Source organism: Monomorium pharaonis, chromosome 10 (genome assembly GCF_013373865.1).
Source record: "Monomorium pharaonis isolate MP-MQ-018 chromosome 10, ASM1337386v2, whole genome shotgun sequence".
Classification (NCBI taxonomy): Eukaryota; Metazoa; Arthropoda; class Insecta; order Hymenoptera; family Formicidae; genus Monomorium; species Monomorium pharaonis.
Window position 1 is genome coordinate 20,567,348 of NC_050476.1, and position 15,788 is coordinate 20,583,135.

A 15,788-nucleotide genomic window follows, 5' to 3' on the forward strand; every position below is an offset into this window, starting at 1 on the left:
CTCTTATTGCCATTGTCGTTTCGCACCATTCGACTACTTTGACCCTCGACCTTCTGCATCCGTCGAGCACGCTTATATGTACAATGCATACAGATACGAGTGCATCACGCTTCTATATACGAGCCCGCCTGGTTCCAAGTTCACTGCAGCAATCCGTTTTATCTGCGCGCGTCCGTGAGTTAATTTGCCTTCCACTCGGACCTTGCCTCAATAAAAACTTTGACTTGACAAGTAAATTACAAAGATTCGAGGATTGCAAAATTTCTCAAGTACCAAAGGGAAAAAAATCTTGAGAAAGAAACTTGATAAAAATCTAATAACACTTTTCTAGTAAAATAAAGACGACAAGAAACTTATTGCATACATATGTTAATCGTGACACTTATATTTTCCTTGATTGATTAATATCTTTGTTCGAACTTTTGTCTTTGAACCTAACGTAATTGTGCACGAGAGACTACACCGTTTATACAATTAAACTTTAAGGATGAATTTATACACGGAGAGAATTTTCTCTTAAAATTTACTCTCAAAATCTGGTAATTGTGGGATGATGTGTGACCTCGAGGAATTTTACTATACTTTTTAATAAAATTTACTAAAACTATAATAAATTTTACTAAAAAGTATAGTAAAATTCCTCGAGGTCACACATCATCCCACAATTACCAGATTTTGAGGGCAAATTTTAAAAGAAAATTGTCTCTATATATAAACGAATCTTTGTTACATCAAACCGATAAAAGAATTCGAAGATCGACGACAATCTGCGCAATGTAAAAAATTATGTATGTCAACGTTTTTCGATAAGGCCGTTCGAATTGTATGTTAATAACAGTTACGATATAATTCATTGCTCACTCAAGTCGGGTATGACAAAAAATTTTAGCATACGATGACGTGCCCGTGTACATTGTCACGAAATGCATTGCGCGAATTGTAATGTGAAAACCTTTGTTTCCCAGAGATTGCACCGTGTCACACGTGTCCAACAAATGATGAAAAACAAATGCGCTTTAACACGTGTCAAATATGACAATCCTAATATTTAGCAACAGCTTTAAAACCGCGATCACGTATTTTCACGACGATAAAGACGGAAAATAAAATATCGCGAGATCTTTATCCGGGAGTAATAAAATTCACGCGACGCGCAGAATAAAAATCTGTTCTCTTGATCTCAATTCAGGTGACGTAACTCTTTCTTTGTTTTCTTTTCTGTTCGCGGGTGGGTGTTGGAGGCGAGCGACATCACGAAGAAAAAAAAGAAGAAATTGATCGTCGACGGAATTAAACATAAGGCGCATTTTAAAGCGCTCCTGTCAAATTTTATTCTCTCTTTCTGTCCTTCTCTCTCTCTCTCTCTCTCTCTCTCTCTCTCTCTCTCTCTCTCTCTCTCTCTCTCTCTCTCTCTCTCTCTCTCGATAGCGGCGGACCGTCATTGGGCGCGCATCGCGATGCGATGGTGATGTAACCTTTCCTTCTTTGTTCTGCCTCGCCGACCGCGTCCGTCGTGCGTGTTTGCAGACAGTTCGGCTATCTGGGCAGCTGAGAAACGGACGGACCGGATCTTTCCTCGAATCGTGCGAATCGACGCGTTCGGTATCGCAATTTCACGGCGCGCCGTAATTCTACCCCTCCGTTAGCGGGCTGATAAAAGTCTTGTGCAGACTACAGTCGATGATGTATCCGCGAAGTATACGAGTATACCGCCGAATTAACATTTTGCGGTCTAACTGCCGACTGCCACGTGTAGTCGAGATCATTGACGAGCACAGATTTTTTCAAATGAAATTTTACAATTCTTACAACTCGAAGATGTACAAAGAGAGATGTTAAAGCATCGAAAAAAGGAATTTCAAATAACTTTGTGAAAAGTAAAAAATTATTCTCTTAAGTTTTTTTTACATATGAAAGATATGAAGATATAGGAAGATTGCCTTTTTTTGCACAATTATATAAATTTTTTTTAAGATAAACAAAATTTTCTATACATTTCAGTTTCTTAATTTTAATTTTCTGATATATAATTGAAGACAAATGATAAAAAATAAAAATATTGCTTTTTATTTTTTAATATAAGTTTTTATAGAATCACTCGAACGTGATATGAAAGGTTTGCTTTGAGGAAAAAAAAAGAGAGAACCAAAGAAAGCTATTATGTAATACTAATTATAACGTAAGACTCGTATAAAATTTACGAAGCAATCGTCGCGATGATATTTAATGAGCTGCGAATGCATCGAATTATCTCGCATGCTACTCGATATACGAACCGCTTCGTACCGCTCCTTATCGTTCGTTATCGTTCTCGTACGAACCCAAGATAGTGCCCAAGAGAAATAACAGAGAGATAATCGCGAAATTAAACTCACAGTCTCTATTTAGATCAAGATTTGCAGTAAAAGTCTTACGGCGTTTACCTTTTAAAACCAATTACTTCACGAATAATTTATGAGCAAATGAATATTTATAGTTATTGTTCGACAGCGGATTACATCTGCTATTGCAGGGTATATTTCAGATATTGAACGTACAAAATATAAAGAGACGTGCAAAATAAAGTCGAACCAAGTGTCTTCGACACAGATTGCCGATGCAATTCCGTTAGGAAATGTTTCTCCCTTCCTCGGCTTTACATCTCTCGCGGTAAGGAAAAGTTTTCTTGACGCGCTCTGTAGAACGGAATACAGAAACGCAGAAATCAAAAAGGCGGCGTCGCGAGTTATCGAATCCCACCTTAACGGTTAACGCGAGTAATATAGCGGCGATATCACAATGCGCCCATAAAATTTACAACGTTGTAAAAGCATCGCGCGTGCCAACTCGACCACCAACGGCAGCAACGGCAGCAGCAGCAGCATCAGAGGCAAACACAAGAGAGACGATGTCCTCCCATAGAGAATATTTCCCGGCGCTGATATCCTAGTTTACGTCATGTTCCCTCCCGCTCGCCGTCTGTCGTCCGTGAATGCGACGGTCGTGCGCATTAACAAAAATCAATAACCAATAATTATGGTCGCCGTGTGGTGGCTATCCCCACCCCTCCCCCTCCGCTTCGTCCTCGTCGTCGTCGTCGTCTTTGACGCCTTTGTCTCGTCGTAATGATCGCACGTTCGTCGCCGAGATCGTGACGGCTAACGGCTTCCAACGGGGGAGCGCCAGTCTCTCTCCCACCCCCTCTCTCTCTCCCTCCCTCCCTCTCCCGAGGAGGGCGCATTTTTGCAAGAGGCAAAACGCGGTCACGCAGACGTGGGGCAAGGAAAGAGAGCCAAGGCGACGCTATTTTTTCCGCACGGACGGGCGGACGGATGGACGTGTATGGACGAAAGGAGGAAGGAACGAACGGACGGGCGAACGCACGAGTGCGTACAGCTCGCGCGGCTGGCTGGCTGGCTGGCTGGCCGGCCGGCCGGCTCGACGACGATAAGAGAGAAGCCTTGGCAACGTCGCACCACGCACCGGAGAGAGGATCTATATCCCGACTCGGTGTGCGAGGCGACGCGACGCGACGCGACGCGACGCAGCACGCCGCGGCGGCGGCGGCGGCGCGTTCGGCTCGGCTCGGCAACGCTCGCGGCCGACGCAACCCATGTGACTCACAAACGCATTCTATTCGGACCGATTTCGCATCTTCCGTACGGTCGCCGCCGCCGCTCTGGCAGCCGAGGAGCGCAGTGGAGAACAGAGAGATAATCCCCGAGGAGAAATATTTATTGAAATTTTCTAGATGTCACGGGGGTTGGGGGCTTCCTTTTGCGGAAGGGTAACAACTCGGGCGAACGTATTTATTTAGGGATTATCTCATTGTCCCGTAGCTGCAACATGATAAATGTGAATTGATTGTAGTCGAGAAATGTATAATTAAACGTAAAAAATAATAAGCGTAGCGTAATAAACACAAATAATAAAATGTATTTTTTTTAAGGATCCATTACAACCATTTCGAAAATAATGAGAAAATTATGGAAAAATTATTCTATATTGCATTTAAAAATAATGAAAGAAATTGACAATTTCCTGCCTACCCCCAAAAATTATTTTAATAAAAAGTAGATATTAAGAAATAAATAAAATCGTAAATAAAGACAGAGTAATAATATCTAATATTAATGTTAAAGCATTGAAAAATGCGCGAACAAAGAGATAAAATTTCCACGGTGTGCAAAATATGAAATTCGACGGAGATTATATCGACGCAACAATTGCACCTCTCGGTACGCTACGTGTAGCTCTCTGCTTTCGATGCGCGATGAGCTATTTAGTAGTCGCGATACTTAACATTGCTGCTGACGTTGGAATCAGTTATACGGCGCCTACCGCCGGCTAGCCAAGTTTCTATTTTGCTACATGTGGCTCGCACGCCGCGTGTGCAGCATGCGTCGACAGTGACGCATTGCGTATACGCGATGTGCTACTTGCAGCCAGGGATAGCGAACGATAACGCGACACCCGCTATCGAGATACCGGTACTATCGCAAGTTTGCCGCGCCAACTGTATTAGATATTGCAGCGCGGCACGTTCTTTAATTAACGCTACTTAATGTTATTTAATTAATTATACTTAATCACCGGCAAGTACTATTTATTCAGTTGGGTCTAATTCATAAAAGGCAATGTGTATAGAAGCGGAGGAGCGTGTGTAATAATTCACCCACTCAGTCGCCGTACCGGGAGGCGAAAAAAACCCGCGCGATCTCGCGCAGCGAGGTTGCTCGCGATATCGGGAAGTCTCGCTCGATTGCAGTTGCTCTTTTCTTTTTTTTCCCCCCTTTTGACTCTAAAGTGAATTGAACCGCCGTCGTACAGCGAGAACGTCCGGTAACGAAACCGGTGGTGGAGATCGTTGGTTGGCGTGCAAAAGGCGGTCTCACTCACAAACACGTGCGCTGACGCAAAAATGCAGCTCCCGCGCGAGCTGCCGCACTGCTGTTGCTGCTGCTGCTGCTGCCGTTGCATTCATTTGCAACGCACACGTCCTCGTCCTCGTGTGCGCCACTCTCTTTCTCTTTCTCGCGCCTATCCGCCGCACCGGTGACTCAGTATCGTTGAATTCAAACTTCTGCCGTGTGCGCATTCTGCTGCCCGAACCCAGCACCCATACATTCGCGTCTTTGACCGACCGACCGACAGACCGACCGACCGACACGGCGACGCGACGCGACTTGTTTCACGCGCGACCGAATGCAAAAACGCGCGAGCGTGCGCTCCAGTTATAAAGAAATGTTACAAATATTCGACTAATGAGCGGGTAAACACCATAGAAAAAGAGAGAGAGAAAGAGAGACCGACCTACAATTTCCGCTATCTCATTCGGAATGATAAACGTTTGATGGGTTTGACAAGTGTTAAGCCCGTAATTATAGCCTTTGCTCGGATCTAGTGAGATATTCATAATGAGATTTTTATCTTCAAAAGCTACTGGAATTATCCAATAGTCGCATTTTAATTAGAGCTTAAACTGAGATTTATTTAATTGAAAAGTGATTATGGTCATTCGAGTTAAAAATCTGACCTTTTTTAAGTGATATATATAATGAATTAAATTGTTATGAAATATATAGCAATGCATATATATTTTAAAAATATATATAATTTGCACGCAAAAATGTTTTTTCTTCTTTTTTAATTTATATTATTTAAAATAAATTTAACATAAATGCTAGTACTTACAGTTACTTACTTAGTAATTACGTCTATCGATTATATATATTTTCAATTAAAATAAACTATCAATAAATATAGGCAGAAGGACTACAAGAAAGATTAGTGCAGTGAAATGAAATCAATAGTCTTTATGATAATAAATATTATTAAAAATTCAAAATTATTAGAACAATTTTTTATTACTATCTTTTATTGGTTACTTAGAAAAGATACGCTAATATTTTTTATCTCTTTATATTATTTAAGTATATATTAAATTAAGATTAGATATATACAATAAATTTCTTCTTATTTCACATACAAATATATACATAAATGTCTTCCTTTAGTTTTCATCTTCGTTTATCCAACGTGAACATTATGAAGAAATTCAAATAATTATTTTATGTTCCAGCTTATGTTTTATTTTACTTTTTTCTTTTCATTTCTCTCTCTCTCTCTCTCTCTCTCTCTCTCTCTCTTTCTCTCTCTCTCTCTCTTTAAGCAATAATCTAATAATTTAATCTATTATACGATGTGATGTACTTAATACTACACAAGTTCCTAAATAAATATTACCATGTCTTCATGGTGTTTTCAATGTTTACTGAAAAACTTTTCCTTAAAAAATATCTGGTAAAATATGTACGAGATACGATATCTTTACGGATACAGAAACAGATAAATTTTTTTCTTTCATTGAAATCACTTTTTATCGAGCTTACTTTGTAAAATTTAATATTTCCTATCAGTTCTATTGACATGTATATTTCCGAGTTTGTACTATAAATTTCAACTCGTATAATAATATACCGATAATGAGCTGTTTTATGAGCTCAACGTATGCATGAGTGTTTGTATGCATTCTCGTATGCATAATAAATCAATGGATGACTGTGATTAAATATTAGCACTAATCTGTCTTAGAGCCTTTCCGTTTTAACAAATCTAAGTGACTTATTTATAAGAATCTAATGATATCAATTTTCTCAATCAATTATTAAATATCCAATTCTTTTTAATTAAACGTATGGACATGTGCATGTGTAGATGCGTATACATTATCAGAATTTTACAAATCCATTATCTCACATTAAAAGATAATTTCACACTTACTGATGCGACGCGCAACAACGAAGTTGTATAACGCAGCTACGTTAATCTGTAAAAAATTAAATGCATTCAAATTACAATTTTGTTGACATTTTTTAAATAGTTATGACGCACATTAAATTTTGTACATCCTTTGTTCTTTCAAACAGCTATTTAATAATTACATAATTACGTAAAAAATCCTTTTCTTAAATATATTTTTTTTTATTAAAAAAATTTAAATATAATAAAGTTCTCTAACTCTCATAAATGTAATAAAAAAATATGAAAATAGTTGTAAGACCTATATAAAACAATTTGAATTATTTCATTAATAATTCTATAAAATCAATAATTCATATACCCAATTCGACAGTATAATATAACGATCTTCTTAATGCTAGAAAATTTTAGTGCAGGTATATCGTATTACGCACAAAATAGTGCAAAACGGTGCAAAAGATGGCGTACAGAAATGCGCCACGCGGGAGCGAATGCTATGGTAAGCCGACAATAAAACGTAAATAAAAGATCACTCACCCTGCTTTGCCGTTGCCCGATGCCTCCACGGGCCTGCTGCTCCTCTTCTCCTGCCCTTACTCGTTTCTCCATGGTCGGCTCCACCATCGTGGCAGTAACACTCGCACAACACTCACTCGCGGGAACAAGGTTAAGTACAATCCGCGCGACACTCCCGTACGGTATACGCTCTCGACGTTAATCGCGCCGCGACGCGCGCTTTATTGCCATCGCGACGGAATAAAGCGCGAGGAAAGCAGAAGAGAATCGCGCGTTCGCGACGCCGCGATCCCGCTCGACGGCCGTGTGACGTCTCGCAAATTAACGCAACGGCCGAAACCGAAAATGGCGGAGCGAAGACAACCGCGGGCAACTTCACGCGCCATCCCCTCCCATCTCCTCTCCTCCCGTCGTCGTCGTCGTCGTCGTCGCTAACGACGATCCGCGCAGAGCCGTGATATTAGTATCCTACAATTTAAGTCCGTGCGTTCACGGATATAAATTATTTTAGTACGAGCGTGGATTTTTTTCTTTAATACGAGAGCGATCACTTTTTCTAAAGAGCAATCTCGTCCGGCAGCACGCCCTCGGAAACGATCGCCGACCGCGATTGACTCTTTCGGACGAGAGATAATTGGGCACGCGTCTTATCTACGTCATGCACGCCCGACGAACACCGGATTCCCGCTACACGGTCGACAAATATTCAAATTCCGGTTTACACTTGCGCGTCGGAGACTCGCTAATCAAACGCCTCGTGCGGGACATTTTGGCAATGGCTGAAGGATCCGGAGGGAACCACCGGATCCAACTTCACTTCGACGCGACGTCAAGTGCGACGCCACGCAAGCGAGTCAACAAGCCTTGTTTTTCATTGTCGCACGTTGGACTTGGCACTAAAAATTTCCCTCCCCGCTTTCACCACAGATATAAATATATATATTCATTTTAAGTACAACGACTATACATCAGATTAGCTACGAAGAATAGACTTATAATCGCTCGAGAAAGATAATAAGCAGCGCAAGGCAAGATTCGCCGTTTTGAAAAACGGGAAAGGAGCTTCGTGGAAGCGTCGCTGGAACACGCGCGCGTGAAAAATAATCCGCGAAAGTTGATCGCACGCGCTAATAACGTAACGATCGCGTTTCGAGGGACAGCATCACGAACGGACAACGCACCGGAGCGAGTCACGTCATACGAATGGTGGACCGAGGAGCGTAAACAACAAGACGGCGCTGCGCAGCGCGCACAAAAAAACAATCTAACGCTCGGCAGGAGCTGTTCCACACATAAACATCTATCAATGCACATTACACCAAGAAAAAAAGTATTTTGCATTCAAAGTAATTCTTCTCATAATCTCGTATTCTAAGCTTAATGTTTTACAACAAGTTTCCTTTTTAATAAAGTAAAACATTTATTCGCAAACTTAAGATATATTATTCTAACTATTTCCCTCTTATATTAAGAGGAATATGTTTTATATAAAAAATAATATGTTAATTTGAAGCAGAGCTGCCTCTTATGTGCAGCACAAAAGAAGTAACGATTTTTCGTAAGAATATCGTGTTTATACTATTTTCCTCTTGATTTTGGAGGGGAATCTTTTTGAGGCTCAAAGAGTAAAATCCTCTAAGTTTTAGAGAATTCCATATATACCAAAATTATGGTTTTTTTTAGGTGTAACTTTGATCTCGATTTGTCTTATCCCTTTCGCGATTCTTAAAACTAGAAAAAATAAATAACTTACTCATCTTTTTTTTTTTTAATCGTTACAAGAAAAGATGAGTTAATACGATTAAAGTTGCCAGCAACGAACAAAAGCTGTTGCTGGATGGAACACTGAACGTTTTGCGAACTAAACTAACGTATTTACCGAGCATTCGTAGGCGCATTCCGAACTGAATGGATTATCGTCATACGTCTGAAGCTCCGTTTTGTGAACTCAACATCGTGCAAGTTAATGAATAGCTCTCTTTGATTGAGAGAGATTTGAAAAGCTTTATTTGATACTCGAGTTCGATAGGTATTTTGCGACTTGATTAACACATGCATAATACTGGAAATGAGTATCGTTAATTTTAAGCATTTTCTTTACAATTAAAACGTGATATTTATTCGCGATTAGAATATAATATTTATTTGAAAGATAAAATTTGTCTTCAATCTTTTAATCAAAGATATATTTACGTCGTTTTCCTCATTACTGATTTTTTTCCATATTTTTTATCCAACAGAAATAAAATCGCACAAGTTTAATGACTCAAATAACTTTTAATAATAAAAAAGAAAAGATAACGTGTTTCGCTATTTTCTTAATCAGTAATAAAAAAGAATTATTGTACAGCATTGTTTGATAGGAGCATAATGGAAGAGTGTTCTATAGATTCTGGTTACAAGATTAAAAATGTGTTTTCAAAATGTATCTCGAATACTAAATCAGGTTTTTTACACGAGTAATTTTGTTCCACTTCTCAATTAAATATTAAAGCTATTGGAATTATTTAAACACTTGATCTTTTCTCAAGTCACCTCCGAAGTACACTTGAGTGATGTGACACTTTTTCCTCGACTCAACTGAGACGAGATTCAGGAACAACTATTAATACATTCTTTCACAAGAATCGATTATTGAACCGCAATAAACGGAGGTTGAATCTTGAGACAAACTTTATTTGAATGTTTCTTAGTTGAATCGTGATTGCAAATATGTTACAAATATAAAATTAATCGTCAAGGTCCGTTTATTAAATTATATCGTATCTCAAAATTGATTTCAAAGTCTTCAACAGAAATGCGACTACAAAATATGAACCTAAATATGAACTAAAATAGAAATCAATACGTGGAAAAAACACAAGTATAATAAAAATATTATTTTCAAAAAAATTCGATTGAAGTTTCAAGCATTCTATCTTACAAAATATCTAAAGCTAATTGCAAAATTTAATTGCTAGTTATACAAAATATTTTGTAATGCAATACTTTTAAACGCATTTCTCTATGATTTTGTACTCAGGCACGGTATTTGATAACCGAAACGTACGGTCTACTCATCACATAATTCCTTCGAAACGCCCGGCATCGATCTTTGTCTTACGCAGTCGCAGATATCCGAAACCTTACTGTAACGTTGCGACAAATTATTAGAATGTCATATCATCGAACTAGAGTCTTTAAAATTATCAAAGACGTTCTTTTTTCAAGCGTTAACCTACTTGTAAATCGCAAATTAATCAATAATGAAAAACTACGACAATAAAGATTTTTTAGAGTAATACATAATTTTAATAAAATTAATTAGAATCATATATTAATTGTAGTCGTATGTGTTCACTGTTTATGTAATACGTTATTTTATTTATATACTCATCTTTCTCTCTTTTCTCTTTCTCTTTCTGACATTTATAATTTTATAATAACCGTTAATGTGCTATCATTAGAAAATTAATATTTGATAGGACTTGATAATACTTTCCCTTTTATTTTACACATATTTGTATGTATGGTTATACAAAATTTACAAGACAAATAAATAAGACTAACTAACAAAGAATTTTGTAAAAATTTAAAACTTACACAATGACACAAATAAAATCCCAATTAGAATATTAAACAATTCGATATTTCGCAAACGATAATATCTGATCACAAGCAATTAAAAAAAAAATAAAGGAGTTTGTTGATCGCGGCACAATAGCTCTCTGGGGAGCGTGCTCCGTTTCTTTTTTTTCCCGTCGAGTACGGTAACCCTATAGTCTCAATAATACCGTTATGCGAGTCCACATACTGTATCCGATCGCGCGAAATGCGATTCGGAGGAGTGCGTCGTTGCGGAAATTTCTTATCGTGGCCACCGCTCGTTTTCCACGCATAACGTTCGCTCGTTCTCTCCTCTCCTCCCGTGGTTAACGCAACAGAATCTTACAGAATCCCGTCTCGGAGCGTTTCTATCCGCAGGAGAGTCTCGCGGCGTAAAACTTTATCGATAACTTAACAACACACGCCGCCACGTGCAGCGGAGTCGTCTATTGCGGCAATGGAGTGTTAAGTAGCCGTGAGCGCCTGGCGAAACGAGACGGCCGCACGAGCGTGTGTTGTTGAGTTATCGGCATCGGCTTGTTTTCCATAATGCGCGAATCATTGCGCGAGATTTTATTGGCGAAAAATGCGGACACGTCGGAGAGAGAGAGAGAGAGAGAGAGAGAGAGGCGCGCGCGATACGTTAGATATAATCGGCGGAATTATGAAAGACGTTCACACAAGATGTTAATTATTGTGCTTGCGCACGCGCGTTCAATCGGTTCGTATATCACGAAACATTCCGTTTTACTCTCGCCGAGGGGAGGGAAAAAAAAGAATCAAGGACGCCTCGCCAAACCAGTACGATCCCCGCCGCGCTATCTCGGCTCTCTCTTTCTCTGTTATTTCTCACGGTTGACAAATTTGTCATCGGGATAAATTTTATCGCGTTCGAATGCACTACTTTATTTTATATTCGAGGTGCACAATTAACATTCTCTCCTGGATTATCTCGCGACGACAAACGAGATCGTCAGTCGAAACAAGATCGGTACACAGAAAAAAAAAGTAATGTAACCAAGAACATATGTAATTGCGGGCTGCCAACTACATAAAATACTCGATACAATAATATTTACTGTTAATGCAAGTACAATGTTGATACTGCAATAGCATATATTATTGTATTGAGTATATCTGTAGTTGGCAGCCCGCAACTACATATATCTTATTGGATATATTGCATTTTTTTTGTGTATGAACTGGAGTAGACACAGATCGCAAAAAAAAAGAAACAAACACATAGGGCTGGTTGTTCCAACTTCTTGGTAAACTTATCTACCAGGTAAGCATGTGTCTATCTTCATTTCTTTTCTTAAATAAATAAAGACAAACATATATTTACCTGATAGGTAAGTTTATCAAGAAGTTGGAACAACCAACCCATAGACTTATTAAAATAATAACGAAGGAATCGGTGTCTCCATTCTAGTCCAATTTCGTATTTTCCATACAACAATCGGCGCGCACACACGTAACAACGTCTCACGCTAAATTCGTTCCCTTCCCCCTGTTATCCGTGGCAACCCGCGAAAAATCTTCGAGGCCGCCCGTTATTAGCGATAGTTGGGAGGACCGAGGGATCAAACCCAAAACGCTAGAGAATAGTTGTGGCGGTAACGGATACTTATAGGCGTCTACGAGAGGGAGGGGCCGCCGGCCGGCCAGTCGGACGGTCGCGTCGCGCAGGGATACGAGGGCGGTTATACGTCTATCCCAGGTACGGACAAAGGGGCATCCGGAGGAGGAGGTGGAGGAGGAGGAGGAGGAGGTGGAGGAGGAGGAGGAGGAAAGAAGGGGAGCGAGGATTCGGCGGAAACCGCCGTCCGCGCCGAGGGGAAGAGGATGCGGGAGGTGCCGCCGTCCCTTCGAAAAAGGAGCAGTCGGCGCGCGCGTTCTCTCAAAGGACCCCTACTATACGCCCTCTCTTTCTCTTTCTGCTTTAAAACCTAAATATAACAGCCAGTCGAGTGTTCCTTTCCACGACCGCGTTCTCCCCGCGCGCCATATTGGGCACGCACGTGGATTCGCGACAGGTCGACGCTGCCGCGCGCCGCGCGGACACGCACTGTGTGCCGTGTGTGTACCTGGGATGATGTCGAAAGTGAAAGTATCAGAGACCAAGGTGCACCCCGATACTCTGGCATTGCTGGCGACGACGCCGCGGTCAACAAGCACGCACAACGTCCCGAAATCTATCCATCCTTCTTGGTCGGACGTCCCCCCGATAAATATCCGTGATTGACTTTTCAGAAAAATTTCGAGAGCAAGGTTATCAGCCAAGTTGGAATTTCTTAATATTCAGCATTATGTCGCAAATAAAAGGATTAATAATGAGTTACGAGAAAGTGGACGCACACACGGCACCCACACACGATAAGATCTTTCTGCATTGCTGTTTTATACTTTTATCAAACGGTACTTTCAAATTTTATTTATATTTCAAATCTGGCGCAATTAAAATTATCAAGAAATTTCGTTAATTTATTGCTCTCCACTCGTGGTAGAAATATTATTTACTTGTGTGTTTTCACGCGGCTGCACATATAAATTGTTTTTCATACGGAAACAAATATAAATCGTATTACGCCGTGAACCGCGACAGCTGAGCAATGACTTTTTCAAATTTTCGGAGAACGGAGAACACATGACCTACTTCACGTTATTCAAATGCTGATGTAATTTCTCTTGATTTATAATAAATGCTACCCAGTTCTCGTTTTCTCTCCCGAATCGACCTACGGTCAAGCGCAACGATTGAACCGTAATGGCGCATGCGTCATTATTCTCGAAATTGAGAAGCGATAACGTGACGTCATTGGCATCTCTGACGTAGTTCCAGCGGGGTATTAAAATCCCGACAACCGGGTCAGGACATTACCCCAAATAACTAAAAACATCTTAATAACCTGCAGTCAAACGATGAAATTCTGTCTATCAAAGAAAATTTTAATATCCCTTTCTGCCAATGTAGATTAACTGAATCTCGGTTCAACTTCAGCTTTTTACCTTTGTCTAATTCTTAGAACTAAAAAAGATTTTTAAAAAAACTTAATCTTTTTTAAATCCTTAGAAGTAAAAAAAATGAATTAAATTCGAGATTAAAGTTAATCTACACTGATAGAAATGATAAAAACAAACATTATAGATTTTCCTATTCTTCCCGTTGATTTTGACTCCCAGGTAACACATGCAAACACACTAAAAGTATATAATCAACCAACTATCGGTGAACTAGAATCGATCTTCCTACGTACCCCACAGATCCCAAGTAGTCCACAAAAGTAAGATAATAATAGATAAAATAAGAAATAATATATTAATATCCCTACTATTGTTTACTTTCATCGAGAACTCGTAGCTCACTTCTATCAGGCTTCTGTAGTTTACTTTTAGTTCGCTCGGGGATCATATTTGTATATTCTCTCAATAGGTTAATTTTATCGAACAATAGTAGTTCGCTTGTAGTAAATTTAATTAGGATAAATCTAAAATTACTGTAGATTAATATTATAAAACTACTGTAGATCAATACTATAAAACTACTGTAAATCAATACTATAGAACTACTGTAGATCAATACTATAAAACTGTTCTCATCTTATAATATCATGTATATAACTATGCTGATAGGTCATCTTATTAAATATTTTCGATGAAAAATAATGAAATAAATCAGTGCTGTCCAGGATTTGTAATTTTGGGCTTGAAATTGAAATGTGTCGGTATTCATGCCTATTGTCGTTCCCACTCCTTACTTCATTGCTGTTTTTTCGTAACGCACAACGCTTGTTCAACTACAACTATCATAAGGAGTGTCATTATTATCATCTTTAGAAATGTAATTTCCATTGTCATTATTTATGCAATTTTCATCGTCACTATTGTGTTTGATATTCACTTTTAAATACTGCACATTTTGCGTTTGATCGTCATCACCATTGTCCGATTCACTAACGTCCATCGAGTCATTTTTACACAATTGACTACTACTAGCTCTTACAGTCGCATAAAACTTCGCGTAATGACGTAATCGTTGTTGCTTTTTCAATAACTCATCAAAACTTTTGCGCGATTTTCGTGACAAATTTCGCTTTTCTTCCGTTGTGATTAGCACAACGGCTGTGTAGGAACTGAGATTGAAAACATCATAAGTTGTTGTGCTTTATTTTTAGAATATTCTAGAACAAAATTTACTTAAAATTGAGAAGAATACTATTTTCTGCCAATATCTTACTTGTAGAAGACTAAGAAAATATTCTTCAAAATCATCTCAATTATGTAAATAAATACCAATATATTACATCATATAATATACTGAAATAGTTTGGTAAGCAAAAAGTTTACTAATATTCATCAACAGTATACTTCTAAAGTCTTCTGACAAAAAAGTGTACAGTTGGATGAATGTAGATCGCTTGGAGGAGGCTATATAAGCCATTTTCAATGTATCATTTCTGTCATCTTAGAAAGGTGACTAAATATCGATATATACTATCATAAAATGTATTCAGGTAAAGATAGGCTTGAACTTTTATGCAAAAGTTGTTAATTATTGACCTATATATCATTGATAGTAAAAATAATAAATTATTTACTCTTGTAAACTAATAGTCTTCTACCAATAGTTTTATACAAATGCAAGATATTTTGCGTATTGTTGGTTCATATTCGCATTATCCAATTGTTTCCACTACGTTTCCTATAAAAACTTTAACAACTATCTGTCAATATGCTAACTACAGTAGCATGTAAGCAATAGTATTCTAGCCCATGTTATCTGGGACTCCGGTTTATGTCGCTTAGCATATCGTGGAACGAAATATCGATACGTCGATTCCGAAACATAGTATTTCAAATTGGATTTTCAAATAGAGACAGAAACGTGTTTGTGGTCAAAACATTCAAAAATTTGATGTAAAAACGCCTACACAAGTGTCTTATAC

At 38.7% G+C, this 15,788-nt stretch overlaps 1 protein-coding gene and 1 long non-coding RNA gene across 7 annotated transcripts in view; both read right to left on the minus strand.

The window, feature by feature from the left end:
- The window catches only part of LOC105841162 (nuclear receptor coactivator 3), a 148,064-nt gene that overhangs the window by 119,459 nt on the left and 12,817 nt on the right, over window positions 1-15,788 (minus strand). The window lies entirely within an intron of this gene.
- Window positions 1,778-11,905, minus strand: LOC114255109. The gene is made up of 2 exons (XR_003626403.2): window positions 7,279-11,905; window positions 1,778-6,808 (listed from the first exon to the last, which is right to left on the minus strand). It is a non-coding gene; the product is annotated as an uncharacterized LOC114255109 (long non-coding RNA).